This window comes from Pseudophryne corroboree, chromosome 3 (assembly GCF_028390025.1).
Source record: "Pseudophryne corroboree isolate aPseCor3 chromosome 3, aPseCor3.hap2, whole genome shotgun sequence".
In the NCBI taxonomy this organism is placed as follows: domain Eukaryota; kingdom Metazoa; phylum Chordata; class Amphibia; order Anura; family Myobatrachidae; genus Pseudophryne; species Pseudophryne corroboree.
Genome location: NC_086446.1, coordinates 509,927,417 through 509,940,723, shown reverse-complemented (window position 1 = coordinate 509,940,723; position 13,307 = coordinate 509,927,417). Strand labels below are relative to the sequence as shown.

The following is a 13,307-nucleotide window of genomic DNA, read 5'->3' as shown; positions in this document are numbered from 1 at the left end:
ATGAAATTTCCACTACATCAACTTTATTCTGTAAGTATTTGAGCAGGATTACCATAGGCTGGGCACTATCACAATTATCTGAATTAAGAGTTATGTTATGTGTGTCCTGCAATTTAAGGCATGCAAATAACAACATCCTTATTACATTTATTAAGCATTAGTTGTAGCACATAGTGAAAATCACTGAAATCAAACCTATGGGGAGCATAAATGAGTTACTGATAACTTGCACTATATATACATAAAGTATAGATTTTATAGCATCACCAAATCAACCAAATATACTGTGACATTAATGGCAGATAGGATAGAATAGATATGATAGATCCTTGCAGTTTTGGTTTTCCACTACTATATTTTCAAACTTTGAAATAATATTTTACCTGTGCTTTGGTCCAAAAATGCATTCATAATTTGTCTAGTAACTGACCAAGAATATTGAATGAGATGGACTTATGTCCCAGTTGCGCATTTACATTGTATGTGTGTATGTATATGTATGTGTGTGTATATATATATATATATATATATATATATATATAATGACTAGTACTGCAATTTAAAAGACTTCTATATTCTAGTTTCAATGTAAATCGTTCTTTATATTAGGAATTACTTATATTGTGATAGGGTCGGCAGCTCCCCAAAGATTGGTCCTCTGCCTGAGAAGGGCCTATTGTGTAAATAGAAAAATTTGTTTTCTTTCGGGGCGCCTATTCATATAGCATTCTATAGGTTAATTCCTTTTACATTTAGCAAAATTATTTTGTACAGTAAATCGTTGAGTACAACCAAACTAAAATAAAAGCTTAAAAATAGAAATCCATATATACAGTTTATAAAATATTACTCCATAGACACAATGTATAAGTTAAAAACCAGTCGTATACTTTTATTATTGGATCTGAGTGATCAATCCATAAAACTACCAACGCGTTTCATCATCAAAGACTTCATCAGAGGTATAACAACATACTCGATGTTCATGGATATTTGCAATTCTATGCAGTTCTTTTCATGTGATTATCACTCTGTATTGTGGTCGATAATCACGACTAAAATTAATCAACTGCACAGAACACGGTCACTGACTTAGTTTTCTTCCTACTGTGGGTCCTTTTTAACCTTTCTTTTGTAGTCCTATAGTCGTATATAAATTAATAAATTATAGGTCTCCGCTTTTACAGAAGAAGATTAGATTGCCAATTAGGTTCTTTTGAGATCCATATGGTCCTCAGTGGTGGTCCTTCCTGTTCAGCTGTCTAACAGACAATGAGCTATATTTATTTATTTATTAGCAGTTTCTTATATAGCGCAGCATATTCCGTTGCGCTTTACAATTAGAACAACAGTTATAGAACAAAACAGGGCAAAGACAGACATAGCGGTAGGAATATATATATATATATATATATATATAGCATGCAGAATTGGGCGGCACTCACGGCGCAGGAAAAAAAACAGACAAGCAAGTCTGGAAGTCTCAATCAACGTTTCAATGTGTATTATAACATTTTCGTCAGGAAAATGTTATAATACACATTGAAACGTTGATTGAGACTTCCAGACTTGCTTGTCTGTTTTTTTTCCTGCGCCGTGAGTGCCGCCCAATTCTGCATGCTACATTGGACACAGCGCTGCTGTAACCAGGGAGGGCACCGGCCATATCTCTTGTATCCAGAGACTTTTGGGAATTGGGAGTGCCGTGGACCTGGCAATATATATATATATATATATATATATATATATATATATATAAAAGAAATCCCTGCACTCTCACAAATACTACAGCCAACAGCTGGGGTGCCAATCAGAGTCCCGCCCTTTTTGGGGCGGGGCCCATAGTACAATACAGGTTATCCCACACTAATGGGAAAAGATAGCACTCTCCAGACTTAGCATCCAATAAGTCAAAGTAGTAAATTTTAATGTAAGGGTAATCTCACATTACAGCATATATCAGCATGGCAGGAAACCGGAGACACGGCCGTGTTGGGGGCGTGTTTGGCGCCTTTAGTATGGGTATATAGCAGGGGCCGGTGAGGCAATATCTGTGTCTCCGGTTTCCTGCCATGCTGATATATGCTGTAATGCTGACCCTGCTGACTGGACTGTATATTCCTTGAAAAAGGTCCCGCTGGGGACCGAAACGTTGGAAATCATTTTTGAAACCACTTTGGAACTGTGAGATTACCCTTACATTAAAATTTACTATTTTGATTTATTGGATGCTAAGTCTGGAGAGTGCTATCTTTTCCCATTATACAGGACAAAATCGATCTGGCACTCCGCGCTTGATAATGTTCTTATAGTGGGTGCCTTCAGTATGGGAACACGTACTTAGAAAAAGAAGGACTGCGGCACTCCCAATATTGCTTTTAAACATTTTTTTAGTGAGGCAAAATCATCATGCACAAATGCAACGTTTCGGTGCCCCTACAGCACTGTTTTCAAGCACAGCATGTAAAGCAAACAAAACCATGCAGACCATGCTATGCTTGAAAACAGTGCTGTAGGGGCACCAAAATGTTGCATTTGTGCATGATGATTTTGCCTCACTAAAAAATTTTTAAAAGCAGTATCGGGAGTGCCGCAGTCCTTCTTTGTGTGTGTATATGTATGTGTATATATATATATGAGTGTATGTATGTGTATATATATATATATATATATATATAATATATAGCTGTATAATGGTCCGGCACTCCTCTGACAAATAATTAAGTATTCTGGTCCCCTCTGCATTAGCTTATGCTTTAGTGGTACAATAAAATTGCTATTTTAACATATTTGTAATGGAACGCGGGATACATTTAAGGCCATCAGCTACAAAAATGGGAACTGAAAAGGGCCAACAAATATTTTGTAATGTGTCTTTAATTGCTTAACATCAACTGCAACTATCTTTGTATTTGTTTAAACTCCGTTGTGTTTATCCTATCCTTGTCTCTTGCATATTGTCTTGAAGCGTATAAATAAAAAATATGCACGCATGTATTCACTTGTATGAGCGGTGCGCCAGCCCAATGAATCGTTCCATTCAACCTTTTGCTTTTTTTCGGAAAGTATCCATTAATTGCAGTAACAGAAGTTGTTTGGTAGATAGACTTTGTTTTACCTCAAAATAAATTCTCCCCCAAAGAGGTCACCCCAGTTCACCCCATGACTAGAGAGAGCTCTGAGTGTCCAGATGATGTGAAAGTAACACCCCTTCTACAGAGGCGAGGAGAAAACAAGCGGGCTGTCCCCATATCAACAGAAAGTGACATTCACACATTCTGCACTCAGCCATTCAGCAGCCATTGTTTCTCAAAGACAAAGTTGTCTGGTTGCTTTTGTCAGATCGATATTAAAATCATTAAAAGCCTTTTCAGTATGGAAATCGTCGCGGAACAAAGGTCAAATCACTTGGATTCTCATCTAATTCGGGCTGAATATTAAATAGCTCCTAGAAGTTACTCTCAATGGCTTAACATGCATTAATAGATTGGACAGAGAGGAGAGATCGCCTCCCATCTAAGCACAGAGCACTAGGCCTCAGTTCTGGTTTAAGAGCCGCTGTCCTTTTAATACTGAATCTAGAATAGTGACAAATAAACCAATATGGCAGTCGCAGTTGTTTTTTTTTAATCTTTCTAAACATATTCCTTCAGCATTTACTGTACTAACGAAATCTTTCAGCTATCCTATTAATATTCCTGTGATGATGCTTTGGTCATGGCTGATTAGAAGTGCCTAGTATCTTCCCTTCCACCGCCCCCAAATATTCTGCAAGAGATACTTTACAAGGACAAAAATGTTACGGCCACTTCTGATAAACCACTTTAGGTGGCAATGCAGAGTCACCACAACCCCCCTCCCCAAATATTTTATTTCAAAGTGTGGTTTGCCAGCAGTACTAGGGAGGTGTAAATATATATATATTCAGTACCTTACACGTGGAAGTGGATTTATTAAAGATATGCACGTTTGTAAAAATAAAATTTACAGTAAGTACAGTATTGGAATGGTGCACAAGTAAATCTAGTGTTCCCATTGTGATAGTTTCCTTTCTACCCTACTTTTTACATTTTAATTCAAATCCACCCCTCCAAAATTGTATCTTTGTCTCTACAAGGAACCTGTACTTTTTGCCAGACCAGGTTATTAGAAACCAACCTGGAAGTCCAGGTCTATGAGACTACTGCTGATTTACATAGAAATGGTCACAATGTTCATGAAATTACCAGACTACAAATCAGGAAGGCACTCACAGAAGAATACATACAATGAAAAAAATAAAATAAAATAATAATAATAATTTCTGGAATAGAATAATGTAAAATGAAAATGTAACCGGGCTTGTCTGAATATGTAGCCATTTGGGGGTATCAGGATAAAGTCCTCTCCTGTGGTACTTTTTCCATCCACTTTTAGTGATCTTCAAATCTGGAAAATAACCCAGCACCAAACAGATGAATAAAACTGTAGTAATTAAAATGTTATAAATAATTAAAATCACATACAGTATAAATACTTGTCAAAACAGTATATCAGTCAAAACACTTCACCCAATATCCAAGGAAGGAAATGTTCACTCTCTGCAACTCATTTTGTAATCAATGGGAGCTCCCCAATAGCAGAAGTTCTTCCTAGAGTAGACTAGAGATGTCTTTAGAAGGTGAATAGGAACCCCCAACGCATTTTGTTTAGACCAAACATATTATGTATAAAATAAAGGGAACACTAAAATAACACATCCTAGATCTGGATGAATGAAATATTCTTATTAAATACTTTGTTCTTTACATAGTTGAATGTGCTGACAACAAAATCGCACAAAAATTATCAATGGAAATCAAATTTATTAACCCATGGAGGTCTGGATTTGGAGTCACCCTCAAAATTAAAGTGGAAAAACACACTACAGGCTGATCCAACTTTGATGTAATGTCCTTAAAACAAGTCAAAATGAGGCTCAGTAGTGTCTGTAGCCTCCTCGTGCCTGACTGACCTCCCTACAATGCCTGGGCATGCTTCTGATGAGGTGGCGGATGGTCTCCTGAGGTATCTCCTTCCAGACCTGGACTAAAGCATCCGCCAACTCCTGGACAGTCTGTGGTGCAACGTGGCATTGGTGGATGGAGCGAGACATGATGTTCCAGATGTGCTCAATTGGATTCAGGTCTGGGGAACGGGCTGGCCAGTCCATAGCATCAATGCCTTCGTCTTGCAGGAACTGCTGACACACTCCAGCCACATGAGGTCTAGCATTGTCTTGCATTAGGAGGAATCCAGGGCCAACCGCACCAGCATATGGTCTCACAAGGGGTCTGAGGATCTCATCTCGGTACCTAATGGCAGTCAGGCTACCTCTGGCGAGCACATGGAGGGCTGTGCGGCCCCCCAAAGAAATGCCACCCCACACCATTACTGACCCATTGCCAAACCGGTCATGCTGGAGGATGTTGCAGGCAGCAGAAAATTCTCCTTGGCATCTCCAGACTCTGTCACGTCTGTCACATGTGCTCAGTGAGAACCTGCTTTCATCTGTGAAGAGCACAGGGCGCCAGTGGCGAATTTGCCAATCTTGGTGTTCTCTGGCAAATGCCAAACATCCTGCACGGTGTTGGGCTGTAAGCACAACCCCCACCTGTGGGCGTCGGGCCCTCATACCACCCTCATGGAGTCTGTTTCTGATCGTTTGAGTAGACACATGCACATTTGTGGCTTGCTGGAGATCATTTTGCAGGGCTCTGGCAGTGCTCCTCCTGTTCCTTCTTGCACAAAGGCGGAGGTAGCGGTCCTGCTGCTGGGTTGTTGCCCTCCTACGGCCTCCTCCACGTCTCTTGATGTACTGGCCTGTCTCCTGGCAGCGCCTCCATGCTCTGGACACTACGTTGACAGACACAGCAAACCTTCTTGCCACAGCTCGCATTGATGTGCCATCCTGGATGAGCTGCACTACCTGAGCCACTTGTGTGGGTTGTAGGGAGGTCATACAGGCACGTGGAGGCCACACACACTACTGAGCCTCATTTTGACTTGTTTTAAGGACATTACTTCAAAGTTGGATCAGCCTGTAGTGTATTTTTCCACTTTAAATTTGAGGGTGACTCCAAATCCAGACCTCCATGGGTTAATAAATTTGATTTCCATTGATAATTTTTGTGTGATTTTGTTGTCAGCACATTCAACTATGTAAAGAACAAAGTATTTAATAAGAATATTTCATTCATTCATTCAGATCTAGGATGTGTTATTTTAGTGTGCCCTTTATTTTTTTGAGCAGTGTATGTGTGTGTATATATATATATATTATATATATATATATATATATATAAAACACACTAGAGAGGGTCAGATAATTTGTGATGTCATTGCTGCTTTGTTTACTTGAAGAATTAAGGATTATGGCAGAGTATCCTATTTATTTTCATCTGTTCTCAAGGTAGAAGTTCCTTTCAACGTACCTTGTGGATCCTATACCACTAGTTCTGTAAATAGAAAGTAAAAAAATGGTAACATATTGCAATTGTTTTACTCCCATGGAAGATAAATATGATTTGTAAACAGAGCATTACCCATTTTATTTGGAATGACCCCCCCAATTATCCTCCGTTATCCTTAAAAAGCACATCTCTAAGGGTGGGGTCTTACAGATTTTACTCTCTCCTACTTGGCTATCCACTTCTCCCAAATTGCTTACTCCTACTCTCCTCTGGCATGATCTCCTGGCTTGATATTGAAGCCAGCTATAGTAACTTCCCACATCTGTCCTCTTTCTGGGGCTTACAAAAGAGACCCCGTCCTCCCTCTTCCAGCCTCCCGCCTACTCTTAAATTTCTCTTACATTTGTGGACTACTCCGTTAAATTCTCCATCACCTCTCCCACATCACCCCTTATACCCATATTGAGTAATCTCTGTTTTCTACTGGGCCCACAGCTGACCTGCATGCAACTCTGGACACATCTAGCCCTCCAATTTCCTGTGGAATTTAGTGCACATGGGCATGGGCTTTGGCTTTTCCTTTCAGATCTATATTCAAAAGCCCCCCAATCATAACCCTCAGCCCCTTCAAAAACGATCAAATACGACACTTCCTACACTCTCTGCCACAAGACTCACTTCTTCATACCCTCACCCCCCTTTGAACGCCTTTGTAGGTTCCACTCTGTGTACAAGGAATTATTTCCTAAAATTATGGTAGCATCATTGATGATGCACTTCCCAGTCGTAGCCCTCACAAATTATCTTGAGAGGCCGACCTCTGTTTCCCACGAGGAAGCTTAGGACAACATGACTTGTAGGAGGACAGGTAATAAACATCCTCAATTGCATGTTTATAAGGTAGTTTACTTGTAATTTAAAGATAAAAAATATGTATTGGATTATTGGTTTAAAGGCCAACACTGGACAAATCTGGCCCTCAATTTCCTGTGGATTTTAGTGCACATGGGCTTTGGCTTTCCCTTTCAGATCTACATTCAAAAGTCTGCCTAACCCCTCAACCCCTCATTTACCCTAAAATACATACTTCCCTACATAACAGAACCTTTGCAAATGTGATTAAATATAGCTTTTCTTTTTTCATATGCATATGTACGTATTTCGGGATCCAATCAACACTGAAGATTTTATTCCTATACATAACAACATTTCTTTAAGTCGAGGAGGGGTAGCAATGTATGTGAAAAAAAGCATAAATGCTACTTTAATGCAAAATATTGAAGACAAAACTGAGGCCCTTTGGCTCACCACAGAAACCGGGGAGAAGGATATTATTCGCATTGGGGTGATCTATAGACCACCAGGCCAGTGGCAGGATTTGGACAGCAACCTATTGTTGGACATCACTAAAATGGCTTTAAAGGGAGAAGACAAAATCATGGGAGACTTTAATTTACCTGATGTAAATTGGGAGAGGTATTTTGCAAGCTCAGCTACAGGTGGCAAATTTCTAAATTCCTTACGGGGAGAATCTCTCAAGCAATTGGTGAGGGAGCCCACTCGCAAAGACTCAATATTAGGTTTAATTCTCACAAATGGTGACAGGCTATCAGACATATATGTGGGTGAGCACCTGGGATCCAGTGATCATCAAGCAGTATGGTTTAGTATAAAGACAGGATCCAACTCCTGTCACACAAAAACAAAGGTGTTGGATTTTAGGAATGCTGACTTTGAAAAAATGGGGAGATGTTTAAGTGATTCATTGGCGGACCGGAGGCACTTGGAAGGTGTGCAGGAGAGGTGGGAAAAACTGAAAAGTGCAATACTAAGGGCAACAGACCTTTGTATCAAAAGAGTTAGGAAAAGCACCAGGAAAAGGAAGCCAGTGTGGTTCACAAAAGAAGTATCAACTAGTGTGAAAGATGGCTTTTAAGAAATACAAACAGACTAAAAATAATAACGACAAAGAGGTGTATCTTGACAGACGGAAGGATGCTAAGAAAGTGATCAGACGTGCAAAGGCAGAAGCTGAGGAGAAAATGGCCCAGTCAGTAGATAAAGGGGGCATAACTTTTTTTAAGTATATAAATGAAAGGAGAAAATCAAATGAAGGAATAATAAAACTTAAGACAGACAGTGAGCATTTGGTGGAGGGAGACAAGGCAATAGCAGATCACCTAAATAATTATTTTTGCTCAGTATTTACTACAGAAGGAGAAGGGAAGGGGCCACAGTTAAGCTGCAAGGACATTCTTAAAAATAAGGTAGATGAAACTACATTTACAGAGGAGAAGGCCCTAACAGAACTTTCAAAACTAAAAGTGGATAAATCAATGGGGCCAGATGGGATACACCCAATGATACTAAAAGAGCTAAAAGATGTGCTGGTGGCGCCATTAACAGAATTATTTAACCAGTCACTAAATACAGGTGCCATTCCAGCGGACTGGAAAAGAGCGAATGTAGTTCCACTGTACAAAAGTGGAAGCAAGTAACTACAGTCCAGTAAGCCTTAAATCAGTAGTAGGGAAAGTAATGGAAAAACTATTAAAAGAAAGAGTTGTGGAATATCTTAAATCAAACAACTTACAGGATCCAAAACAGCATAGATTTACTGGTGGGAGATCATGCCAAACAAATCTTACTGACTTTTTTGACTCTGTGATGAAAATGTAGATGTAGCATATCTAGACTAGTAAGGCATTTGACACTGTCCCACATCGCAGACTGCTAAATAAACTCTAAAGCGTGGGGGTGGATTATAAAACCGTTAAATGGATAAGAACCTGGTTGTAGGATAAGAAAAAGACAGTTGTAGTAAATGGAGTGCAATCTTTGGAAGAAAATGTTACCAGTGGAGTACCCCAGGGATCTGTATTTGGACCAGTTCTCTTTAATATCTTGGTTGGTGACATTGCAAATGGTATTAAAGGGAAAGTATGCCTTTTTGCAGATGATACAAAGATTTGCAACAGGGTAGACACACCGGGAGGGGTAAAACAAATGATGACCTAGCTAGGCTTGAGAAATGGTCAAGAACATGGCAACTACAGTTTAATGCTAAAAAATGCAAAATCATACACTTGGGTCTCAAAAACCCAAAGGCTAAATATAGTATTAAGGGTACTATAATGGAAACTACTGTGGAGGAAAGGGATTTAGGAGTCACTATTTCAAGCAGGGGCGGAACTACCGGAGACAACGGAGTCTGTTGCCGCCGGGCTCCAGCCCTGAAGGGGGCACTGCCTCCGTTGTCCCCCGTTCCGTGCCCTGCTGTTCCTGCAGTATAAGTATGTAGCCGCCGAGCGGGTGCTCCTCCTTTGCGACCTGGTAACCTTATTTGCAGACTCTGGTCGCGTATGTCAGTAACAGCTGACCACGATCCAGAGGCTACTAAGGAGCCTGCTGGCAGATAGTGCGGCATGTGGGATGAAAGGAGGCTGATGCGGCTGTCTGATGGCCCTGGTCGCGGACGTCAGTGACATACGACTGCAACCCAGAGCCTACTGAGGAGCCGGCCGGCAGACAATGCGGGATGAGAGGAGGCTGACGCGGCTGTATGTGGCAGGGGGAGCAGCAGCAGAATAGGTACTGTGTTATGAAACAATGAAGAATAGCTTTTTTGATATTACATTCCTGATTTACTTGTTCTTTTCTTATACAGTTTATTGCCTGTTGTTGATGCCTGCAGGCATTGATATTCTTTTCTATTTTATATATATATATATATATATATATATATATATATATAAAAATCCATATATTGCCGGCACTCACTTGTCTCATCTGCTGTAAGGTTCTGAGGACGGGGTGCTGTCCCCGAAAGTACTCAACTTTAATACAGTTTTGTTCTTTGCTGATAACGTCGACTCTGAGTGCCATTTCTTATATGGAGCTATATATATATATATATTAAGCTGTTATGTTGTTTTTGCATAAAATCAATAAAAAAAATACTCAATTAAAAGAATAGCATTCTATTAAGTGAAAGCTATGGGAGGGGGCGTTCTTGTGGGTGGGACGGACAGTCCAAATTTCTATGTGTGTGTGTGTGTGTGTGTGTATATATATATAAAATCATAGGCGTGCGCAGACGCCGACACAGGGGTGCCGCTTCAGACTTCCACCCTCCGCTGGGTATCGGACTACCTACATACACCCCTTGCTCTGGACATAAGACTGCTCACCTGGGCCGCCCAGGTAAGCAGACTATGTCCTGGATGGGGGTGTAGACCATAATGCGGCGGAGGGGGGAAAGTCCGGAGCGGCATCCCCATGTCGGCATCTGCACACACCTATGGTGTATGTATAGAGTTGTGCAAGTGGCGATAGCTATACTGTGAGGGAATCTGTGTGAGTGAGGTGAGCTGTATGCGTATGTATTTATATATAAATTTATATGGGGCTCTGAGTTGGTACTGTATATGTCCTAGGGTCCTGTGGGGGTCTATACCCAGCTCTATTCAGGCTCCGCAAAATTCCCTCCACTTAGGGCTATAATAACCGCCCCAGAGAACACCGCCAGTACCGCCCACCATATGGCACCTGACTACTTGGTGGGAGGAGGTGGGCACCAAATGCTATCTTGCCTCCGAGCGATCTGGATAAACTTACACCACTGATTTCAAGTGACTTAAAGACAGAAAAGCAATGCAACAAAGCAATGAGAAAGGCAAGTCAGATGCTTGGTTGCATAGTGAGAGGAATCAGTAGCAGGAAAAAAAGTAGTAATAATGCCACTGTATAGGTCATTGGTACGGCCTCATCTTGAATACTGTGTCCATTTCTGGAGACCATATCTCCAGAAGGATATAAATACATTAGAGAGTGTACAAAGAAGGGCAACTAAAATGGTGCATGGCCTACATCACAAAACTTACCCGGATAGGCTAAAAGATCTTAACATGTATAGTTTGGAAGAGAGAAGGGAAAGGAGGGACATAATAGAAACTTTCAAATATACCAAGGGTTTTAACAAAGTTCAGGAGGGAAACAATCTTCAAAGGAAGAGGAGTATTAGAACTCGTAGACATACACTGAAACTGGAGGGAGGCAGGTTCAGGGGCAATTTAAGGAAAAATTACTTCACAGAAAGGGTAGTGGACAAGTGGATTAGCTTCCCATCAGAGGTGGTAGAGGCTATGACTGTAGAGCAAATTAAAAATGCTTGGGATAGGCATATGAATATCCTTACAAAGAATTAAGGTTCAAAAAAGGTTGAGATTACCTAAAGGATAAAAAAAGGGGCAGACTAGATGGGCCAAGTGGTTCTTATCTGCCATCAAATTCTATGTTTCTACATTTCTGTTGATATACACAGTTACAGTATTGGACAGACATGTAAACGGAACAATCTGGCTTCTGGGATGAACCGCCTGTAGTCAGAGGTGTATTTTGAAAGGAGCATAATTTTTTAGTTATCAGTAGTGTGGGTATCACATTTGTGGGTGTAGCATTGCAAAATGCGACAAGCACAGTCAGCAGAGGCTCACAACACAGACTTGTTACAAACAGTATAGATTCTATCATTCATTTCACAGCACAATGTAGTCTTAGTGCAAGAGATATTGTATAGAACGAGGGGTTCTATACAATTTCCCCCTTATTGCCAGACACATTAACAGACATATTAACAGACACATCCTACAGAGACGCCTCATATTTCCATCCTTCTTTTCATTGGCAACGATACTGCACAAAGACTTTTCAGTTGCCAAAAATACTGCACATAGGCCTACACCGAGACCTATTTTTCACAAAGACAACTGCATACCTAATATAAGGACATAGGACACTATGGAAAAACTTGCGTGAAAGAAATGGCTTCACCGCAATTTTTTGCCCTATGTTTTTTTGGGGGGCAGTTCTTTTAAAGCACGTTTTTTTCATGTGGAAAAAAAATCAATTTACGTGCGTAAACAAAAAGAATCCGAGATAAGTTTCTGGACCTATGTGCTTTTGTGATTGTGGCCGCAAAAAAATATGACACTTGTTGGAAATTTTTGTTTTGGGACCTCAGCGGGCCCTGAAAACAAATACCCGATAAGTGCTACAGCCGGAAGTGCTTCAGAGCTAATTGGATAGCTCCAGGGGTTAATTAGCCATGGTAATTTACTGTGGTCAAACAAATTACCCCCTTAATTTCCAACAGTGGACATGATCATAATAAAATTCTATGACACATAGTTAAGTTCTATGACATAATACAATTCTAGGACACTATATATACTGTATATATAACACTATGACATAATTGCCTAACAGCTAAAATCTGATACCGCTTTTCTGCCCCCATAGAGGTTATTTATTATTATGCAGTGATTGAAGCTGATTATTACTTTTATTTTTTAAACTGAATACATATTTTAAAAAAGGAAAATGTTTAACATATTGTTTATTGAAAATAGCATATATTTTTTTTCTGTTATCACTAATTGTGAGAGGACAATAACAAAACAAGGACTATAACATTGCTTGTAGCATGCAAGTGTTTCTATTACGAAAACTGCCAAATCACATCACCGCATCATAAATCAGGGATTTCGCATCATGAATGAAGCCAAGGATTCAGCGATTGAGATAGTGAATCCCTGATTTGCAGAGCCAAGCCCGAAGGGTGTATTTTCCAGCCATAGGTCTTTTCACCCTGCAGTATGGTGAACATACCACTCAAGGTGCAAGTGTCTTTAAAAATCCTGTGCGTGTCATTTCGTTAGTTTGCGTTTCTCTGTATATTGGTATTTGTATTCCTTTGATTACACATGACTGCATTCGGGAAATTCGCCAGAGAGCCAATAAGATGTCAGGTAGCGTACATTGAGCCTTATTCAGAGATGGATGCAGCCACTGCATTCACATGCAGCAGATGCATCC

The 13,307-nt window shown here is 40.2% G+C and overlaps 1 protein-coding gene and 1 long non-coding RNA gene across 4 annotated transcripts in view; one reads left to right on the top strand and one right to left on the bottom strand.

The window, feature by feature from the left end:
* Positions 1 to 13,307, top strand: part of NTN1 (netrin 1) — a 475,394-nt gene that overhangs the window by 197,066 nt on the left and 265,021 nt on the right. The gene's annotated exons all lie outside the window — the stretch shown is intronic.
* LOC135057955 (uncharacterized) overlaps positions 3,569 to 13,307 on the bottom strand; it is a 44,039-nt gene continuing 34,300 nt past the window's right edge. The window contains exon 3 of the long non-coding RNA XR_010244489.1: positions 3,569 to 4,428. This is a non-coding gene — a long non-coding RNA (uncharacterized LOC135057955). The remainder of the gene's footprint in view (positions 4,429 to 13,307) is intronic.